Here is a 7,070-nt window from a genome sequence, read left to right as displayed (position 1 = left end):
CAGGCTGCCTCCTCTCCTGAGCTCCACACCTGCATAGGCCAGGTCCACTGTCTGTGACTGAGAGCGAGCTTAGGGTGGCCCTTAGCTCCTCTGGCCTTCTGTTCATCTGCCCCCAAGGGACTTGGAGTTGCCTGTTTCAAAGGTGATTTCTTCTGACTCTTAATTGACATGATGCACTGTACCTGCACAGGTTAAGGATGGGGCAAAGTATAGTAAGAGCTTCTTGGAATCTGCTCTGCTGTCCACTGGCTACCGACGTGACAGCCTCTTCCCCAAGCAGCAGGAACCAGATCTGTGAAATGGGATGATTCTTGCCAATGTGTACTGAGATAATTATGAAGATGGACCCTTGTGTTACCCCATCCATCACATCTCCCAGTCGACTTTCTTTTCTTTTTTAATTGTCATAAATTGTACAGAAGAGTTTCATTGTGATTATTTCCATACATTTGTATAATGTACTCTGCTCAAATTCAACCTCTCTGTTACACTTTGTTCATTCCTCTTCCCCTCCTCCTTTCTGAGACTACTTTGGCAGTCCTGGGGTTTGAACTCGGGTCCTTGCATTTGCTAGGCAGGCGCTGTACCACTTGAGCCACGCCTCCAGCTCTCCTCCCCCCTTTAAGCATTTGGTAGGTTTTGTATATAAAATGCACTTAACTCCTATTCAGCCTCCGGCACCCACTCCTTTCTCCCTCTTCCTTCCTGCTGGTTCTCCCCACCAAACAATACCCCTTTTACAATCACGTCATGCTCCCTGTGCAAATCGGGAACAGGCAGTGGCAGCTGTGTGAAGGTTTCTGCTCGCGAGCAGAAGGATGAAGTCAGCACACCTGTGTCCCGCCTGCGTTTACAGAGCCCACGCCCTTGCGGACTTCAGGACTTCACGTGCCACAATCCTGGGAGGTCTCTCGCCAGCCCCCTTCTCCACTTGAGTGGCAGACAGCTGGGATTTAGTCAATTTGCAACCGCCGGGGGCGGGGGGGGCAGTGCTTGTCCAGGCGCTCAATGGAAACGACTTTTATGGTCATGGGGAGGAACCTGAGCACGTCCTCCTCTCCCGCGGGGCTCCCACGCGGGCGGCCCCGACCCCTAGCCCGCCCAGGCGCGGGACCTCCCCGCCTCTGGAATACTCCGGGCGGGGCAGGGGCGGGGCTTGGGGCCTGGAGGGGCGGGGCCCGAGTTGCGCGGCCCAATCAACGCCGCGGGCCCTAGGGGGCGTGGTCTCGGGCTCAATGCAGCCTACAAGAGGCGGTGCGCTCCGCCAGGGACCCACTTGCATCCCTCAGCGCCTGCCCCGTCGGCCGCCCAGCCACCCGCCCGCTGTGCCCACGCAGCCGCCGCTGAACGCGGGACACGCCGGCAAAGGGTGATCGGAGCTCTCTGGAGGTAGGTGTGATTAGATTCGTCTCCCTTTTGCAAGCTGCAATCCGGTCTCCCTCGTGTCCTAGGAGCTGAAGTGACCAGGGAAGATGCCATCTTTGAGGGTTCTACCTGCGTCTCAGAACCATGCTTTGTGGTATGCAAAAGCCTTTTTTTCAGATGAAGAAACTAAGGCTCGTCCACGAAATTTAGCCGGGACTCGTAGGTAGTGAGGGAGCCGGGACCGAAGTCGATCTGAGCGCAGATCTCTGCTGCCCTGAGGCCGTATACTTTCGCCTTCCTTGCGCAACTCACAGCCGTTTGTGGTGATCCTGTGTTGACAGTAGGCGTCAATAAATGGAAAGCTGATGGCATGGACGGGACAGGCGTTAGAAAGTGTTCTACCCACGTGTGGAGGTGCAGGCTGATCATACAGGCAGGTGGCTTCTGCCCTGCAGTTTACAGGGCCACGCCCCTTTATAATTTCATTTGCAACAGAAATGCAAGGTGGTCCCCTTCCCTTATATCAGATGAAGACATCGGAGAGTCAGAGAGCTACATTGAGTTGTCCAGGCAGAGCCTCCGGAGCTTCAGATGGATGTGTGCAGGTGTGGGGCCATGTCACAATTCAGGGACATGAATTCAGGGACATCACTGGATCTCTTTAGGCAGAGTGCAACTCTGTGTAACTTCTCCTGTGTGGAGAATTGGGCTGGGAGCAGAGGGCCCGCTCTAGAATACTGGGGAGGTCAGTCACCCAGATGAACAGAGCTAAGGCCAACCCCTCGCTTGGTGCAGACCCACAGCCTGCCTTGCCAAGGGCTGGGCCGGTGAACAAGCCAGGAAGGGCTTAGCCAATGGCTGCTGATTGCGGTCCAACTTGAACTGGGCATCTTTCAGCCAGAAGGTGAGGAGTTTCTCTCTGACTAGAGAAGCAAATGCCCTGCCCACTTGCCCTGCAGCCAAGAGTGGGTTGTGAGTTTCCTCTCTGAGCCTTTGGGCTCCTTGCTCTGGTTGAGTACGTGAGCCTGCCTTCCCCATCTAGGGTCTGGAGTCTGATAGGGCTGCAAAACAAGACGGGACAGGCTTCACAAGGACACATAGACTGGGAGGGATGTGCTGCGGCTCTATGTGTTGGGGAGCACCTGATTTCTGCTTTTGCTTGTACCTGGCTGTTTCCACGTGGGGGAAGAGGCAGCAAGCGTGGGGTATACTGCTGATGTGACAGGCGTGACGTCTGTGCCATGCACTTTACCTGCATCGTCCATCCCTCCAACACACCTGGATGAGGTGTGCCACCTGCTCCACATTTCACAGCTGAGGAAACTGAGGCTCAGAAAAGCCAAGTGCTTGCCCACGATGCCTTAGCTGGTGTGTGATAGGTGAAGTCATCCCAGCTCAGTCTTGTCAAGACCCTGCCCTCTTGACATGTGTGTCCTGCCTCCTTTAAGACACTTCTCTACCCACTGCCAGCCCATCTCTGAGCCTGACCTTCACACAGGCGCTTTATTTGAAGGGTTCCAGGAGAAAACAGCTGGATGCTGGCCCCAGGGAAGAGAAATGAAGAAAGAGATTTAGATCCGTACAGAGTTGTAAGAACATTGATACTACTGGCTGCTGACACTTACCTGTGCCTCCCTTGGGCCAGAATGCCCAGGGTTTTCATGAATGACCCCGGAGTCCTGAGAGGTGTGCACTTCGTGAGCAGCACACTGAGGCTCAGGGTGGGGATCAGCTGTATGCCCAACTTGACACAGTCAGGGCCAGGAGAGCTGCCACTCTGACTGGACCTGCCCCAGGCTCTGAAGAAGGTGCTTATTTAGTGATAAGCCACTGACACAGCTTTTCATGCCCTGTGGGTGCTTTTAGTGTTGCTGGGGATTGGGGTCCCTGGCTCCTGGTGGGGCCGGGGCAGGAAGGGGATGTGTGGAGATGGCTTGGTCTCAGCTCTGCCGACAGGTAGGACTTCTGCACACTGTGATTGTGCCTGGGACCCAGATCAGTGCTGGTCCTGAGTCCTGCCTTCTGGCTGGAGAAGAGAGCTGGCTTGAGGAGGGCCTGAAGTCTGCACAGAAGAGTGTGAGGCCCCTCCAGCCCTCAACGACCCCACCAGGATATCTGACCTTTTGTCGGTTGCATTTGAAATATCTCAGAGGCAGGCTCCCAAAGCTGACCTCATGGCCTTGTAGAACTGGGACACTGCTTTTCTCTGTCACCAGCGTAATTTGCTGTGTTTGGGAGGTGCCTCTGAGTCTGCTGCTGCAGCTCGGGAGGCTTTTTTTTTTTTGCAAACTCACTGGTTTTTGATCAGTCCCAGATGTGCAAACCCAACATCACTCAGAAGTCCTGATGGCTTGTCAAGAAGGGAGGAGCCAAATCCAACGCAGGTCTAATTTGCCCTCACTTTAGCTCCATAGGTGATCATGGGCTGGGGACCCTGAGAACCTCGCAAAGTCCCAAGTGGAACACACTCTGTTCCAGAGCTGGCAGGACCAGGCACACACGCCTACAGGAGGGGACATTCCCAGGACCAGCCGTGTTCTGTTTTCTTTTTCCTGCAAAAAAAAAAAAAAAAAAAAACTTATTGTGGCAAAATACTCACAAACATAAAATTTACCATTTTAACCACATTTAACTACCCAATTCTGTGGCATTGAGTGTATTTGCAGTGATGCGGGATTATCTAATTCCTCAGCACTTTCATCATCCCATAAGGAAAGCCTGTGCCCGTTAGCACTCCCTCCCCCTCCCCATCCTCCTCCCCCACCCCGGCAGCCTAATCTACTTTGGTTCTGTGGATTTGCTTATTCTGGACATTTCACATGAACCGAGTCATACTATGTGGTCTTCTGTGTCTGGATGTTTTCACTCAGCAGATGTTTTCAAGGTTCGCACACTTCGTAGTATCACAGAACTTCCTTTTTTTTTTTTTTTTTCTTCTAGAGGGGGCTCTCACTATGCAGTAAAAGCTGACCTTAAACTCTCAATTCTCCTGCTTCTATTTCCTGAGTGTTGGGCTTGCAGGCATGCCTCACCATGCCCAGCCCTTATTTCTTGGTTATGGTTGGACTGTGTCCTGGGTTTTGGTAGAACAGATTTGTTTGCCCCCTTTGGCTATTGTGAACGGTTCTGTTAGGCACGTTTATGTACCAGGTTTGGTGTGGATGTGTGTTCTCATTTCTCTTGGGTATATACCTAGGAGTGGGATGTTTAACTTGCCAAGGTCCCTGTGTCCCCTTGAGTCATGGTGGCAACAACCCACAGAGAAGCCTGTCTGAGACATTGCCCCTGGGGCACTGTGCTCTGTTCCCAGTTTTGCAACTATGGGCAAATACCCCCAGGGAAGATACCCTCCTTTCAGGGCTGTGGGGACCCTGTCATCCAGCCTGAGAGAGACTCATCAATTTAGACAAAACCCCAAGATCAGAGGAAAAAAGGCCCAATGAAGGATTTTTGTCATTTCTGGCCCATCATTTGAAAACTAATGTAAGTTATAAACCCCACATTTTCAGTCCCACTTTCTGCAGTGTGTCCCAGTTAGAGTGCAGAGCAGCGGTATTCCACAGGAAAAAGAATTGTATTTCCATTTGCTCCCAGGTAAAAGATGCCAGAGCCGACTCCGCCCCCAAATTCCTGTGCATGGGAAGACACCCACTGGGCGCCCTCTGGAGGCATCTGACCTGGGTCTTTGGTGGCTGACTTGATCAGCCTGAAGACTCCAGACAGGGAAAGAGGGCTGAGGGGTGTTGGGAGGGTCTTCAGGCACAGTGCACAAGCCTGGAGATGGGGAAGGGGCTGAGTGAAGGGTCATGCTCAGTTCACTCTGGAATGACCTATGTTCCCAAAGCCGGGAACCTATCACTGGTGGCCCCAAGGTGACTGAGCAGGTGCATAGACCAGCAGCAAACCCGAATCCAAGAGTGCTCTTTGAACTTCGTTGGCCTTTCTGCTCACAGAGAAGTGAAAGTCTTGGGTGGGGCTGTCTGTGCCTGACAGCCCTCCTACAGCCTCCACAACAAACAGCACACCTTCTACAACAAAGCTTTTTTTAAAAAAAAAATTATTTCACATCTCTTCTTGGCCTTTTGGCTATGATCAAGTGTAGTACCTGTTCTTATCAGTTTAATAGCTAATGTGTCCTCTATCTGAGGACAGCATATTAAATGGATTTTGGGGTGGGGAGATGGAGTAGGAGCTTGCCTTGCTCACTCCACACATTGACCTGGTATTGTTAGAACCTCCAGGAGGGTGTACCCCTTCTAAAAGATGTGCAAAAATAATGGGTTTCACTATGACATTTTGTATTCTCCCTCATCACCCTCTTCCCTCCCAACACCTTCCCACTGGTCGGTCCCCTTCCAAATAGTTCCCCATGTATAGTCATGCCTTTTTTTTTTTTAGATCTAGATTCCACATATATGATATTTGTCTTTCTGAGTCTAGCTTATTTCACTTGACATGATCTCCAGTTCCATCCATTTTCCTGCAAATGACATGATTTCATTCTTTTTTATGGCTGAATAATACTCCACTGTATATACATTTTCTTTATCCATTCATCCATCATTGGGGACCTACACTGATTCCATGCCTTGGCTACTGTGACTTGTGCTGTAATAAACACAGGTGTGTAGGTGTCTCTACTTATGCTGACTTTGATTCCTTGGGGTATGTGTGCAGGTATGGCTGGGTCATACAGGAGTTCTGCTTTCAGTTTTTTGAGGAGCCTCCATACCGATTCCCATGGTGGTGGCACTAAGTTACACTGTCCCGTCCACAGCATGTAAGAGTTCTTTTTCCCGCATCCTCCTCAGCATTTGTTGTACTACAACGCTTTGGCCAGTATTGGCACCCCACTGGGAGGCAGGAATGTGGCTCAGTTTTCATTTGGTTTCTGACTTTCCCTTCATGCCAGGAGTGACCAGGTTCCCTGAGGGTGGCAGAGAGATAGCAAATGACTTTTTGATTTTTTTGAAATAGGATCTCACTATGAAACTCCAGCTGGCCTGAAACTCGTGATCCATCTGCCTTAGTCTTTCTCATGCTGTAGGACATGACTTTGAAAATAAATTTCTTGGCACTCCAAAAGTAAGCCAACCTAAATAAAAACGTGAGCTCTGCATAGGAATGGGTAGATGGTAGGGAGGTGGGCAAGACTCGGGAAGGGGGCATGGGAGTTGGGGGTTGGGGAAGTCTGGCTCAAAGTGTACAGAGGAGGAGATGGGCTGTGGGCTAGAACAGTGGTTCTCAAAGTGGAGTCCCTAGGCCCTCAGCAATACCTGGGACCTCGTTAGAAAGGTATCAGTCCATGGGGTGGAACCAGAACCTGCTGTATGTAATGAGGTGTGCATGATGCTCTCATTAGACTCAGGGGAGACCCACTGAAAGCAACTCGGAGCCCTGGCACAAAGATGGGGTGCGGAGGGGCCATCTGCCCAGACACAGATAGAGCCGGGTTGGGGTTTTGGTCACAGGGTCTGTCCAGAGAGAAGTTGCCTTGCAACAATGGCGTGAGCCTTGGTTGCTGAAAGACCACCTTGCTCCAGAGTCAGTGAGGCCTGCTCAGGGAAACTTGTATGCTTAGCGTGCTAGAGGCCCTGGGTTTGATCCTCAGCACTGGAAAAACAAAACAAGAGAGCAAGTTGGCTTTATTAGGTTTTTTTTTTTTTTTTTTCCCTAGGAGCATGCCCAGCTTGGTGGTGCTCCGT

General features: G+C 51.3%; 1 protein-coding gene and 1 non-coding gene across 2 annotated transcripts in view; both read left to right on the top strand.

The window, feature by feature from the left end:
- The first annotated feature begins 1,273 nt into the window (after window positions 1-1,273).
- Crispld2 (cysteine rich secretory protein LCCL domain containing 2) overlaps window positions 1,274-7,070 on the top strand; it is a 60,228-nt gene continuing 54,431 nt past the window's right edge. Inside the window, exon 1 of the mRNA XM_020158543.2 lies at window positions 1,274-1,389. The gene's annotated coding sequence lies outside the window, so the exon portion shown is untranslated. The remainder of the gene's footprint in view (window positions 1,390-7,070) is intronic.
- Window positions 5,432-5,621, top strand: LOC141417603 (U2 spliceosomal RNA). The gene has a single exon (XR_012442260.1). It is a non-coding gene; the product is annotated as a U2 spliceosomal RNA (small nuclear RNA).

Source organism: Castor canadensis, chromosome 15, assembly GCF_047511655.1.
Source record: "Castor canadensis chromosome 15, mCasCan1.hap1v2, whole genome shotgun sequence".
NCBI lineage: Eukaryota > Metazoa > Chordata > Mammalia > Rodentia > Castoridae > Castor > Castor canadensis.
This window is presented reverse-complemented; position numbering and strand designations above follow the sequence as displayed.